The 15,824-nt window shown below is 37.8% G+C and overlaps 1 protein-coding gene across 3 annotated transcripts in view; it reads right to left on the bottom strand.

The window, feature by feature from the left end:
- The window catches only part of SNCAIP (synuclein alpha interacting protein), a 75,743-nt gene extending 68,410 nt beyond the window's left edge, over nt 1-7,333 (bottom strand). The window contains exon 1 of one of the 3 annotated variants that reach the window (XM_057433289.1): nt 7,106-7,331. The gene's annotated coding sequence lies outside the window, so the exon portion shown is untranslated. Of the gene's footprint in view, nt 1-7,105 lie in introns of all 3 variants that reach the window. The other 2 variants (XM_057433290.1, XM_057433291.1) reach the window with 2 other exon arrangements.
- Nucleotides 7,334-15,824: the final 8,491 nt, after the last annotated feature.

Genomic DNA, 15,824 nt, shown 5'->3' on the forward strand with positions numbered 1-15,824 from the left:
GGCTAGGCAAACAAAAGAGTACATTGTCTGCAGCTGCCAAGAGACCTCTGCTAACTGGTGATTCAGGCTCATGTAAAATATGAATGCCCCTTATGTCATCATCATCAGTTCTTTCTTGTGAATAGTTCTGATATAATAGTAAAACCGAATGTCAGCTACAGTGCAGATACTATGCGGAACAGGCAGTTATTCACACATACAAATTTTGAAACCTGACTACCTTAAAAATTAAATTGTGTTTAGAGAAGGCAGAAGAAGAAGGGCAAGTGAATTCTAAATCCACCTGAAATCCTGGATCCAACAGGACGTCCAACCCTCATCCAGAGCTGTGCTCTCAAAGGTCTGACCATTTATGAAGAATTTCACCCACTTTGGTTGTTCACTCAAAGGTCCAATACTTTCACAAGTGAAGACAGCCACTAAGTTTTGTAGCAGTACTGCAGTGGGTTTGCAGAAACACATGCAGAGCCATAAGAAGTGCTGTGGAGTCATACAAAGAAACTACTGAGAGCCTTATGGGAGAGTTCCGACAAGATATTAGGCACATCCATAGAACCGTAAGCGGTAGAGACAACAGTCTCTCCTGTAACTGTTAGATTCAAAGAGCCCATCATCAAAATACTTACAAAGCCACACTCTTCCCTGCAAGGTAATTCAGCTTCTTTGTTTGCCTGCAAGTTAGTTAAGGCTTGTACAAATTCTCTTAAAATGCAGCAGGACCTTTTAAGCAATTATTTCTATCCTAAGGGAAGTGAGTGTAAGTCAGATCTAAGCAAGATCTTTCAGAATCAGCTGGCAGTCTCACTAGGACAGAAAATACACTGCTGTGCACTACATAAGTAGAAATACAGAAACCAAGAGTACATATAACAAGTGATTCTGCAGAATGTCACACTCTAATATACTACAGAATCTAAAATTCAGATTTACATTGAACAGCCAGACAGGATTTGCTGCTAACGTAACTGAGATTTATCTACCTGCCTGAAAACCAGAGCTGCCAGATCAGCCAGTCTTCAAGACTAAACTCTGGGGAAGGTAGTTGCACAAATCTGAAAAGCTCTGTTTTCAGGGTTTATGAAAGAATAAGCCCTGATTATCCTCCTGCTTTCACCAACGAATGACCTAACAGTTCTGGCATCAGCTGTGCTCTGATCTTTCTCAGCCAGGACAGGGTGCCTCAGAGTACTCCACAGGGTGTGAGTGAAGGATGCAAAAAAGAAAAAGATTACTATCTCTTTCTTAATGTACATTAAATTTAGTTTTCAAAGCAAGAAAAACAGTTACTTCCTTCACTCTGCAGAATTATGGTGATGTAAATGCAGCACTGGTGATTTTTTCACTTTCTCAATCTTATGGAAGCAATTTCCCTCAAAGCAGGTTATTTATTATGTTGCCATGCTGGAGGCCCATGTCTAGAAAAACTGTAATCTGCAAATATTTTTAAAAGATTTTGTAAGTGTTGTAATTTTTCAAGCATCCTGTTTGGTTTAAACCTCTCCACTTACAGGGAAAGAATTTTTGCAACTAGTGAAACTCATGTTTTCCATGTTTCAGTTAGAGACCTAAAATAGATTTAGGGAGCATTATATTATCCTATACCTGTATTTAAAACATCATTTTCACTTTCTCCCCCATCACATCAATCTATCTTGACATGTTTGAAGAATTAAAAAAAAAAAAAAAAAAAATTTGCATTCTGAACTGTTTCAAGAGCCAAAAATACAACAATGGATTGATATTGCAATATTTTCTTATGGAGGTTTTATTAAGATTGAATTTATAATTATACACTATCCCCCTAATCAAAACACCCTCTGAAAGTGAAAGATCTCAGCAAAATGTAAAAAACAGCTCTGTGCAGAAGGCTTATGAAAGGGCTTTTTCCTTTGCATATTGAAATGGTGAAGAAATATAAAGGATATAATACCAATAAATGAACTAAAACAAAACAAAAACAACTGAATCAAAGGAATAAAATTACATATCCTATCACACTATGAATAAGATTAAATTACACCAGCAGCACAATCTGGAACAATCTAATAGAACATGTACAACAGTGGGAAATCTGCCATTGGTATATTTTGGAGCACTGCATATACAAAGGCTCGAGTTTAAATTGTGCAGCTAGTAACTAGTTCATTGTACCTCCTATATGCTTTAAAAAATATTTTCTTAAGCAGAGCTAGCAAAAAAAGTCTTCAAATACATTTGAGTATCAGTAATTTAACGCTAACACCAAACCCAGGTTAAAATAATACATTTGCATACAGATCAGGAGATTGTGTATGACATAACTTTTCATGGAAAATTATGATTGAGCAGAAACAGCAGGAATTAACTCTTCTGTTTTTCAGACATTTTAAAAATGTTAGCTCTGACCAGAAAAATCTTGCTTAATAAAGCAAGCCTAAAAGATACTAATTTTTTTCTCTACTTCCTGCAAAATTTTAGGGGAAAAAAGTAAATTCTACTCCAAAGTATGACTCCTTGCACATACAGTGTTTGGAATTACTAGGAAAAGCCCACTGCTAATTGAATTTATGACTTTACAAGTGAAAATACAGCAGCTGAACTAACAAAATCAGGTTGAGTGTTGATGTTTTGTTTTTTTTTTTTAATAGCTACCTCTTATACCAGTAAATTCTATGGCAGAAATAAATTTTATTCCATATTACCTATCTGTTCTACTTTAACTACCAATGTCAGTGCAGGAAGTTCATAAATGTGAATCCCCAGGAGGCTTTCACGCATTACTGAGAACAGTAAAATGAATGGTTATGTATCTGTAATCTGAACTTTGAGATGAATATAAGCAAATTGTGAGTGCACATTTTTCAAATGATTGCACTCATTGTTTTCCGCTGACTCATGATTGCTGGCAGAAATGAATAATACATTTTAATACAGTGTAGACATTCAGCAATCACAAATAAAGAGAGTATGTATGAGTATATATCCATCTTCTAAGCATACATAATACTAAACCTATAGGTTGTCATCTGGTTTTAATACTAAAACACCAAATAATTTATAATGCAGATCTGTAAAATATATATAGAACACTGCATCAATCATGCACAAGTACTTGTGCTGTTCAACATTTCTGTAAATCCTCCATTAAACTTAAATTTGAGACTGAACCAAAGACTTATACGGATCAAGTCATGGTTGCTTGGAACAGTGAAAGAGAGACATAAAATGCTGCGCTATTTCATGTCAGAATTATTTGCAGTTCACTTCATTATTTCAGAGAATATTAGTGACTGAAATACAGTGCACTCCAGATTAAAGCCAGTACTTATTCCTTTTCTTTAATTCAGGAGGCAATTACTAAATGACAATTGGGAGAGCAGCTGACAGGACTCCTAAATTATTCAACACAATCAGTACACTGCTAATGTAAGCAAAGAGCGAGCAGAGCCTTGTGCAGCTATTCACTAATACTGTCAAATAAGAAAGAAATAACTATTTGAATACGATGAATGTCTTGCTTTTCATTTCCACATTTACTATCAAGCCTCGCAACATACCATGAACAACTGACTAGTCCACACAACGATGACTCGTTCTCTACAGAAAACACACAGAAAAATGAAAATTCAACCATTATATCCTGAAAGGTGGCTGAACGTATAAAGCCCATGTGTCACCTAAAATCATTCTATAGTAATGTAAAACTTTACAAACATAAATAACACATGGGAAAGTGTTATTTAAGTAAATACACACTGTACTGTATTTAAGTAAATACATACTGTACTAGTATTTACTTAAGCGAAACTTCAGACACATGACTTCTTGGAGAATTAAACACAACATCCAGGAAATTAATGGTTACATATGCTTCCAAGTCAACTTCAAAGTGTCACATACAAATATGAACGATATTCTGCTTTAACAACAGTTTACTCCAGGTACAATTTGAAAAGTACTGTGCCATAAAAGTGTTCACAGCTTCTGAAGTTTTTTGGCAAAGATAATGAATATTCCACATCTGCAGGGCTGCTGCAAGTTCATGAACTACAGAAATGAAAAAATGCCTTCTTTTGGTAGCCTAGTTCTTGTGTAAAAATCCAAAAATAATACACCCTAGTAACAGCATCCACAAGGAACCAGAAACTTGGCCCCAAAATAAGACAGAGCAGTAAAGGGCTTATGGCAACTACCGCTGCTGATGTAGGCTCCAGCATTTGTGTTAGGATGAAATCAAGCATAGCATAGCTCAGCCTTTCCAAACCATGCACTGGTTTGGGGGGAGGTAGGGAATTCTGTGTCAACATCTTTAATAAAGCAGATGTGACTCATTGCACTCTCATTTAAAATCAGAAACTGAAGTCTCTCCTGTTTCCACTGAATCAACAGCAGAAGCATTGGGCACAGTAGCACTGGGGCTGGGATTCTTCATAACTTTCTAGTATCAGTACATTCCATTCAATTAAATCATAGAATCTGAAACTGCAGTTTTGTGACACAGTGGTCCAATCCTGGCTTTGGTTTGTCTCAACACCCTGACTCACCTTATCTTTTGCAGTGGCACCAATCACAGAAAAATGTGGGATTAATTTGATCGGTATAACTTCCCCATAATTCTTCTTAAGCTGCTTTTTTCGTGCAAGAACATATTTCGTTTACAAACTGTTGTTTCAATAAACCAAGTAACCTGAGATATCTTTGCTCAATGTAATTCGAATGCTGAAAGTATCTGTTAGGTCATGTTGGGTTTTGCCTCTTTTTTCTTTTTCTTTTTTTTTTAATTATTATTCTTGGGATGAGAAAAAGGCATTTTTCAAACTCTTATCTGCATCTTTCATCTTTTCATTTAAATTCTTTAACCAAAATTCAATAATCATCCATTAGAATTTCAACACCTTGTAGTCCCACAGTGGTCTGTTCAGTTACTCCTAGAAACATCCAGGGAAAGAACTAATGCCAAATGGTACACTCTAAAGTTTGTAACATTCAAATGATGTATTTGAAGTAAAAAATGTAGAACTTGCTTCACTTACATTCGCCTGTCAAAATATATATCCTGCATCTAGTTCCTTGATGATTTTTTTTGCTTCATGTGAGCTTTAATTATAAATTCAAGAGAAAACTCCTATGTAAGTAACATTCCCTGTAAAGGTCATAACATATTCAATATATCCACCATTTGTGTGAAGTTGATGCACTGCCCTGCTCACCTGTGGAAGGCATGTTTTCTCTGCAACAAGGGCCAAACCACTTTGCTATACTGTCCTTGACCACCACTCTTTTATTTTCTCTTTTTTTCACTTTTGGACAACCAACTCTACTGTCCCATGCTTTGCACACTGAAATTCACTAGGACACTCAGCAACTAATCTCTAACAAACTTTAATACTCCAAATTTCAGAGTGAAACTTCCTGTTGATGTAAAGTGGGTTTTATTCACAGTCAGGATTTGGGGCACCAGCGAGTAACCAGCTTTACACTTCCATTTGGTATGTGAACCAGCCTTAGGCAGGGTGCATCACACAGAGCATATATCTGGAAATATTGTGGCCATAGGCCAAAAAGCAAACCTTGAATTCAACAACTCCGTCAAAAGAACTCCGTATCACTCGGAACAGCCCACTTTCATTTGAGGTTACCTGGTGAATCACACAAATTTGACTGTATACATATATTACAGGTATTTACTTTAAAAGTAAACTTACTATTAAAAAGTATTTAACAATTATACTGCAAATATTAACTTTTCTCATAACTAGAAATGGAACTTGACCATTAGCATCCATGCAAATATATTTATTTTGACAAAATTTAAATGAGGAAAGGACAAAAACTTGTCAATTTTTTGAATCTTATTTCCTAAACATAGCCCATGATGTTGTTTGCAAAAGTTCTTAGAGGCTAAACAGTGTAAACTACTGTAAATGCAAGCACTGTCAAACAAGAACTTTTTATTTCAGTTAAGGCTTGGGGAAACTGAAAAATTCAGTGATGAGCAGCTGAATGATTCTTGAGAGACATCTCAAGAAAACTTAATTACATTTTTGAAACTACATAAAAGAAATAAACCTCACTACGTCAGAAACTACAATGTTACAAAATCTATGCATGGGGACATTCATTTGCTTGTACTGATTTTTATACAGAGTCTAGCTGAAGGATCACACTTTCATGTCTTACAAAAGGATATCTAAATCATGCAGGGCACAGCCAAAGCTACTCAGAAATATCAGGTAGCAATTTCCATTTCTTGTTTTCCCCCATCCAGCAGTTAGCTAGTCTAAATCTTAAATAGTCTGTTTAAGCCTGTATGGAAAATCATTTATATCTTTATAGCTTTTTTCAAGGATACTCATCAGTATTGTCCAAGAGTTGGTGCAAGAGCTCTGGAGCTCACCTGGCCTAACACCTATGCTCAAGCAGCATCAGCTAGAGCCAGTTGCCCAGGACTGCATCCAGGTGGCTTTTAAATATCTCCAAGGATGAAGACTCCACCACCTCTCTGGGTAACCTGTGCCAGTGCTGGTCACCCTCATAATAAAAAAGTGTTTCCTGTGTGAAACACACCTTGTGTGTTTCAGTTTGTGCTTGTTGCCACTTTTTCTGTCCTTGAGCACCACCTGGCTTCATCCTCTTTGCACCCTCCCTGCAGGAATTCATACATATTGATGAGATGTCCCCTTGAGCCTTCCTTCTCCAGGCTGAACAGCTCCAGATAGTAGAATCATGGAAACACAGAATGGTTTGGGTTGGGAGAGACCTTAGAGCTCATCTAGTTCCAGCACCCCGATCAAGAAGCAACCTGGCCTTGAACACTGCAATGGATGGAGCATCCACAACTTCTCTGGGCAACCGGTTCCAGTGCCTCACTACCTTCAGCCTATGCTCATGTGAAATGCTCCAACCCCTTACTCATACTTGTGCACTCATGCACATCCTGTCATGAACCTTGGATTTATGTATGTTCAGTTTGCTGAAGTATTCCCTTTCCTAACCTCCAGGGTACATCCTCCTTGCTCCATCCCCAAAGGCCAGTCTTGTTAGTAATGGCTGAGGCAAGGAACACATTCAGTACTACCACCTTTTCCATATCCTTTGCAACAGGTTCCTCTTATCATTTCTTTACCACATTATCTATGTGCCTTCTAGCTCCATTAGGAAACGAGCCAAGGGTATCTGTTAAACACCCTTGACTACCTCACAACCTCCAAAAAAGAGGGAAGAGCAAGGACAGCACAAAGTGGCTCTCCTATTTGTTAATTTAAAGGCTACCACCTATGAAGGTAATGGAGCTATTCAGCAAAAAGTATGACTCTTTTTCATAGTGAAAAATCTTTTCATAATCTTTTCATAATTGTTTTCATGGTGAGAAAGATTAGACACTGTTAGATCGCCATATTACAAAAAGATGTTGCTATTGACAATTTTGCTAACTTACTTTCCTAACGTATTTTCTTCTTATTTTATAGGCGGATAAGTGAAACGAGTTAGATAATTTATTCAAGTCCATGTGGTGCTAGAATCAGGTTTAGCTAGTACGTTCCTGCATTCTTGTGCTCCATTCGGTGAACCAAGGCTGTTCTTTTTCCTTTGAAAGGTGTCAAGGTCGGACGTAAGAAATAGTTGTTTTAAATAACTATTTAAGGAAAGATGAGGGGATATTTTATTTCTTTCAGTTCAACCATTTACCTAGAAACAAAATATTTTCTTGGCAGATAAGCTGCAACATTCCACCAGGCTGAAAATCTCAGTTTCACCTTACTCCTCTATAGCCCATCTCATGTCACAGAAATATACGCCTTGTTAGTCTATTTTGTATTCCTCTTTTGTTTGACAGTACTCTCTTTTTTGTGAAATATTTCTGTGGAAAGGAAAAATGTGCATGAATTCATCTTTTTATGTCCTAACTTCAATTTCCAAACCATGTTTTCTCCCTTGTCTTTGTTTAATACTATGAATACTGCACAGTGAAAGAACTGGATATTCAACAGACCTTTTCAGACTAGAGGTAGAGATCGGTTTGCTGTTTTCTGAGGTATTGGTTGGTTGGCTGTTTTTTTACAAGGTTAGGAAAGTGTCTTTCTGAATAAAAAAAAATAATCTCATTTGCAAGCATATTTGTCAAACTTCGCTCTTACAACATGCTACCTTAACTGAAAGCACACTTCACTAACAAAACTATAGAGCAACTTAACAATTGATCTGACAAAACAAAACCATTACGACATCCATTAAAAAAAAAAAAAAAGCAACAAGCCAAACAATAAAAAAAACTAAAAAAAACCACAAAACCAAACAAAAAACCCCCAAAACAAAAAAAAAAAACAAACCAAAACAAAACAAAAAGCAAAACCCACAAGAAACTCTCAGTAGTGCTGGGCTCTTCCTTGCAATATACAGAACACAAAACCCCATTACTCCTCTCAAAAATGCATTCAAATCCTCTTAATAAAATTGAACCGTGTTTTACCTATTACAACTACAACTACCTTACTGTCATTGTTGATAGTTTTCATATAATTTCACAATGGTTTTTTTTTTCCACATAATTGTGCTCTAGATTCAGTACTTTCATAAAGAATATTTAAAAATGCAAACTTTCTAACATTGCTCCATCAACCTGTTATCTCATCTGGATTTTAACACTTGCAAAAAATGTGTGGCCTGGATCTGGAGGTTTTTCAAGGCAGAGATTAGCAATCAAACTTGGAAGAGAGACTGTAAAATTAATTTTTAGAGTGGATAACTGCCAGAAGTCTCTCCTATACTCCATTGTCTTTTCTGTAATTCCTTACATAAGGGAATTAAACAGTGGAATAACTGGCTAAACTCTATAGAAAAGAGTGTATGAGTAGACTCTATGAGTACAAAGAATAAGGGACTCAGGCCCAGATGCAGAGCATGCACTGCCAATGTTGCAAGGAAGCAGTGGGCATGGTCATGAATTTATGTCAGCATGTGTAGGAGCATCCACGGTAGCGCCAATCTAGACAGCACAGTTAAAAATAGCAGTGCAGACAGATGAAAGCAGACTTCAGCATGGCTTAACAATCTGCCCAAAAGGTTTGGACAGCCCTCTAGTAAGTCTAGGCTGACACTTCTTCACATCACATATAGATCAAAGCTAGTATGGATCTGTCTGCATGTCCTGCAATTAAACTACTCAACTACAGTGTAGACACATCCAGAAATAGTGCTACTGTAGATATGTTCATCTAAGAACTGCATTTGCAAAAAGCAAAGCCTGGGAACATACCATAAAGCATATGGGACGTGATGAGGAACATATGCTTGAGACAGTGTCCATTATGCTAAATTGTATTAGCTGGACTAATTCCTTTGCCTACACAATATGCTTTCCTTGTACTCCTGGAGGGCATGATAATGAGCTGGTTGGCCTTTCCTATGAGGATTCACAGTCAGGTTGGATTAACCTGATCCTTCAGGTACGGTGGCTCACCCAGGTTTACTGGCTAATGAAGAGATACAGCTACACTCTAGAGGCAGCTGGAGGCAACCATATTATGTGTAAATGGCACTTGTTCCTCTTCATGAAGTACCAATGCCAGATGCTGAAGCCCTAACCTAAGCAGGCATATTAGTTATTTACCATTTCAAGGCTAGCTATTTCAGAAGAACAAGATAACCAGCAATGCCTTTATCCAGTACTGCTGCTATCAGTGGCAGAACCTACTGTGATGCAGAAACCCAGGAGCTGATGAAGTACCTCAAATTCAGGACCTCCTTCCCTGAAATGGTGGTCTGTTGGTCATCTGCAACATTACATCATCTATTAGCTACAAAATATAAACTACTACACTGCATCCTGTTGAGGATAGCTTACCATTTGTCCAGCAAGTGACCAAAGGGATTTATGTATGCTCTTACACTGACTGTGTAATGAATGATTCACTACAGGGAGATTTTGTGTGCATTTGCTAAATCACAACCAGAAGACAAGTCAAGAAGGAATGCAGCTCTTCAGCATGCTTAGCTGCCTTATGAGGAGAGTATAAAGACACAAAAGCTAGTGTTGACTCTGATGACTGAAGTTGTGGCAGGAATCAGATCACAGCAGCAGGGGTTACATATAGTCTAATTTACCATGGGAAGAAGTGAGCCAGTGAAATTAAGAAAGTTCTGGGTGTGGGGATAAAAATCCCTTGCTGTTGCCTGTCTCTCTGTGGAAACACTGAGCACATGCACAGTTGTGCTCCACTTAGCTGTCCAGATCTGGGCATCTCAGCACTCAAATCACAGCTTAATCTCCAGTCCCTGGGCAGTGCCACTCCAGTCATTTCGTCTCGGATTCATGAAGTGCTTTACTAGGGAAGTGCAGAGAGACAGTGGTTAACTCCTCCACATAGGGAGCATCATCATAAAGAGCAGAAATACATTTTCCACTACTCTGTTTGCTAATGCACTTCATCTGCGACCTTCAAGAACAACTATAAGGAGGTGGGTGAGAGTTTAATTGCTGTGCTCACTTTTAGAGAATGACAGCTAAATTTGCCAAGTATGGTGTGAAAAACTTACCCATTAGACTGACAATATCAATGCTTTTGAAAGCATTACTGAGCAGACAAGATAACTGCTGTATCTGTGTAATACATACCAGTAGCAGATTCATATTGCTGAACAATAAGTAATAAATTAACCTCTCAGATTTTGGTGCTCTCAGAAATCTGTTCCAAAAAATGCTTCATTGAGCTATTTGTAAACAGAGGCTTCCTGAATCTAGAATTAAGAGTCAACTTATCACCAAAAGTAGTATCATTACCATTTATCAAGGATAATACATGGTACACTAACACAAACATTAACAGAAACATACTAATTTAGATGCAAACACTCCAAACATTAATTTTTGGAACTGCACCATGTGCTGTGTAACAGCATATCACAAATTTGGTCCTCTTTTAACTTGCAACTAATTGCTTTGACAGCATTTTTCCCAAGATCTGGCCTGTTCAATCATAACAGCACCTACTGTTATCATGAGACTTTACAAGTAGTTCTTCTTTTCCTATGGAAAACTTAGAATGCCATACAAATAACTAATGCAAAGATGTATAAAGAGGAATAGAAACTCTGCCTCCTGAAGATTATGCTATTAAATTGTTTTAAGCAAATACCTCATCAAGAAGGTGTAGAAAGTATTATATTCAAAAGAACAGTGAAAAGCTGAATGCTCCATTTTCTAACCTGTTGCTTGTTCCACGGGTACACCACCTCACTCCATTCACATCTATGACAAGGGTGCAGATTAACTTAAACATGAACATGTTAGTCAAGTGGCCCTGGTAACTAGGATTCCACAGATATCAATTGAAAAGCACTGGCAGAGTTCAGGATTACAATATTTATTCAAAGTTCCTTACATGTAGCCACTATAAACCCCTCTACCTCTAGTTTAAAATCTGGTTTAGGTTAATGAAAAGCAAATAATTAATTATGTAAGTCAATTTCCTGGTGATTCCATTCTGTAACTCAAGATAAGTTTTTGGCCCACGTCCTAGCAACAAGCACAAATATTGTGCTTTATCCAGTGCTCAATGTCAGAATTTACAAAATTATAATATCCCAGTATTTAACATAATTAGGACTTAACATACCTTAAGGCTCTTTGAATATACACGAAATGAATATTCTTAGCCTGATAGAAGCGTGGGTCAGAGAATGTGACATGAAGCTTATTTACCTTGCTAGCACTCTTCTGCTTCCGTGTACACTAAATTTGGCAGTTTTATTTTGCTTTATTTTGTTGGATTGGCTTTTGTTTTTAAAAACATCTTCGATAGTGTATTTACAAATACTGAAATAAATCTCTCACCTTGCTGACACCTTCAATATTTAAAACCTCAAGTCAATTTGAAAGCAATTCTTGGCTCTTCATAAATTCACTAGTGTGACTCAACTGGAACTGACAGCTTCGCATACAAAAGGCCAAATATTTACAGTGGTATTTTAGTAAAAGAGAACACAAGACATGTACATTCATGTATAAACATGCCAGCAGTTATATGTTACTAGTCTGAGCAGTTAAAGGTATTTCCTATTTCTTAACAAAATGCCAGTCAGTATGGCCAGATCCTGCAGAACTACTACACGGGTGAATAACCAGCAGAGCAGTACAGCTTCAAATCATAATCATGTACATACCCCTGTCATGTGCATGTGAAGTACAGCATGATTTTTACTCACAGAGGTAAACAGGTCTGCTAAAAAAAAGGGGGGGGAAGCAGTTAAATTCCTAATTGGAATTTAATTTTAAATAGTGAGTTCCAGATTGATACAGTAACAATAAAACAGATGGGGGAGAGAAGGGGGAGGATTTATACACAAGGAGAGGTCACACAGTGTACCAGATTGAGTTTAAAAGATAAGTGATACAATGCCTTTTTCTCCAGTATAAACAAAGAAAAATGATGCCAGCAGTTTGACTGCAAACAAGAACTGGGGAGGAAAAGCAAATGTTTACAGCAAACCTTAGAAACATAATGCTTCATTTTAATCTGAAAAATATATTTTCAGGCATTACTCAATAATTCTTTATAAACTGCAAATCAACTGCATTCATATTCAAAATAAGCTTTCCTAAATGCTCCTTAACATACTAGTAAATACAGCTAATGAAGGATGGTGCCAACTGCCAAACTATGGCAGCTGGACTGCACTTTCCTTTGATACCCCTAGGATCTTCAGACCTCTGAATCACTCAGATTTTATCTTAGAAGATGAAATTACAGTTCCACCTTAGAGAGGTAAACAGCAGGTGATATTTCTATCACAATAATTAATTCATTACTTTTTTCCCTGCAGTTAAAAACTCTCTTGGGACCTTAAATCAATAAGGTATCTGATGCATATGTTCTATTTTCTCATTTCCAGTGGTTCCACTGTGAATATAAATCTATCATACAACCACATTTGCATTTAAAGACAAATTCCCTTGAGTTTACTCTGCACCTGCTCCATGTAAGCCTGTCTTCTCTGCCTCCTTTGAGAAACAGGCAGGTCTGCCGGAAAAAGAGAGAGCACAGACACAATGCTCTTCCAAGTCCTCTTGCTAATTATATAAGCTTTATTTCCTTTAGCTTAGTTATCGCCCTATGCTGACAGAATTTGAAAAGAGCAACTATTTGCCCTTCCAAAACCCAATGCTTCTCAACTTCTTTTAACATACTTTTAATCTTGACAATGAACACAATCACTCTATTTTCTAACTAATATACATCAAAGCATTGGCAAATGGGTTCCTTACAAAGACTTTCACCAGAAAAATATTAAATTTTGTTTATTTTGGTTAGCATTAATTAACATGGGTGCATAAGGAAGGAGGAGCACAATCTCACTCTGGTATCTTACCTTCAACTTTAACCTGAAATACATGAAGGTTTATTCTAGCAAAATCAAAATTAAAATGGTAATTGTTCTCTTCTCTTCGCCTCCTTGCTCCTGTAACCATGCTCGTGATTCATGGGTTGCTTCTGCAGCTTCATGCACATAATCAGGAACAGACAAGGGTGGAAACAGAACTCTACTGCACATCCCATCTAGTCAGTGGAAATGTTTATAAACCAGGTGAGGGGAAGGAACTTGCTGCATCCCACAAATATTGCTGGAACCCCTGGTCTGTGTGCTTGTGAGGTGCAGCAACACCACTCTATGCATATATGACCACCAAATGACGCCACAACTAAGAGTACCATCATCCCAGCACTATTGCCAACATGTTTTTTGTACTGCTGCCCATGATGGCTGGGTCCCCCCACCAGGCTGCCTCTGGCTATGTGCTCCCCTTTCTTGCTGGTACCACATCACAGTGTGGAGGCAGATCTACCCCCGTGTCTCCATTTCAAAGGACAGAAACTAGAGCAGCTGCAGCAATGCTGTAGTGCTTTCCCCTTCCTGGCTGTAATCAGGCAAGTGTCCAAGCAGGACAGAGCTGTTCTGAGTGCAGAAACAACAGGGGCTGGGATGTTGTGGAAGAGGATTATGTGAGGAGAGCTGTACCAGCACAGACAGTATCCCACCTCAGGTACCTGTGAGATGGAGACTTCTTGCAGCTATGGAGTTTGCACTGGGATAGTTAATTGCCCGGAAGGCTGAACAATAGGGAAGCACTTTCCAATTCCTTGAAGCTCTGCTGATACCTTGCCAAAAAATGTTACAAAAATTTGTATTTTTGGGATTATGGTTTTCCAAACATAAAAAAAAAAAAACAAATGCAAAGTAACCTATTGCTTATGAACAGTATTAAGGGGAGGGACTGCATCTCCAAAGGCACCACTCAGTCACCTTGTCCAACTAGTCTTTTTGTTTTACATGCAGCTTTTCATAAACTCAGAAGCTGGCCCCAAAGAATTATGTCATACTTACCACATCACTGTCACCAGAGAAACAACAGTACGAAAAGGAGCATTTTCCATCTAACATTATCTGCTATCTTCTAATCTGCTTATCTGAAAGACTGCCCATCTCCTTATGCCAAAACGTATTGTATTTTGAATGTATTTTGAGAATACATTCAAAGTATTTGTAGTATTTTCAGAAGTCCACACTGGATTATTTGCTCAAACAAAGAGGTTGTTTGCTGGTTTGTTGGGTTTTTTTTGTTTTTTTTAAACAGGCTGCTCTTTACAGGCTGCTCGGATTTGGAGGTAACTCTCCACTGGTTCTCTGATACAATCCTATTTTACCCACTTCTTCCAGTAAGTTACAAGTCACATTTGCTTTCTGCAGCACACTGACAGTCAATGACACATATCAGAAAACAAAAAGACCTGAAAAATGACTGAACTGGTTTAAGATGCCATTAAGTAACTGGGTAATGTGGAACAGTCAGTCTTTGACACACAAATCTACACAGGAAAGAAACATACCCCGTCTTACAAAGGGAGCCTTTTCACAACAGACAATGGCCTCTATGTACCTGAAGAAATACCTAAAGGAAAAGTTAGTGAGACAAGTTTCTTTTTGACAGATGGACAAGTGAAATTGTTTTAGTCATATGAAAATCCTTTCTCACTGTTTGAATTCCTTCTTGAGCAACCCCTCAAGCCTCCTCTCAAGATGAGGTTTCCAGCTTAAGGTACAAAATCTTTAAAACATGGCTCCAGTATGGCACCAGGCATACACGCAGTACAAAGACAGAAGTGGTCTTTGTAGAAGACATGAAGAAGCCATGTTCAGCAGGCAGACCATGAGCTAGGTGCAGAGGATTTTAGGGTGAAAAAGCTCATGTTTATGGATAGTAGTAAGCCAATGGGTCATACCACTTATGGCTCTTTGGGAGTGCTGATAGTACATACACCTACCAAATACAAGGACAGGGTACTTTGAAAATCTGCTACAGCATGCTGTGCAAAGCTTAAATATGTGCACCTCAGTGTAATTCCTGGCTGGAGGACTGGAGGTCTTTGAAAATGATGCAATTTTGATTTTCCTGTGCTAAGATTGTAGCTCTTCAGCCATTTAAATATCTAAAAAAAAAAAAAAAAAGTCCAACTATCAAGTGATTTGCTTCAGAATACATTTTTTAAAAACTTTTTTAGTTATCTTTTGCAGCTGAATCACTGCAGCGTACAAGAAGGCCATGCTTCCAAGATTTTCTACGGAAACATAGGCACTGGCAGGTTTTTGGTGGGTTTTGGAGGGGGGGGAGGCTTTCTGAGAAGCAGTTGTGACTGATTAATCTCTCTTTAAGAGCTGTGGCTTTAAGCCAACCACTGAACGTGCCATGAGGTGATAACATTGACAATGAGACTATTTAGGAGCTGGTTTGTATCCAGTACCATTAGGACATAATCCTCGAGCTCCCCTTCATATAAACTGTATTTGCT

Source organism: Pezoporus wallicus, unplaced genomic scaffold (assembly GCF_028554395.1).
Source record: "Pezoporus wallicus isolate ANWC-B61680 ecotype Strahan unplaced genomic scaffold, APGP_CSIRO_Pwel_v1 contig_4055, whole genome shotgun sequence".
Taxonomy (NCBI): domain Eukaryota; kingdom Metazoa; phylum Chordata; class Aves; order Psittaciformes; family Psittacidae; genus Pezoporus; species Pezoporus wallicus.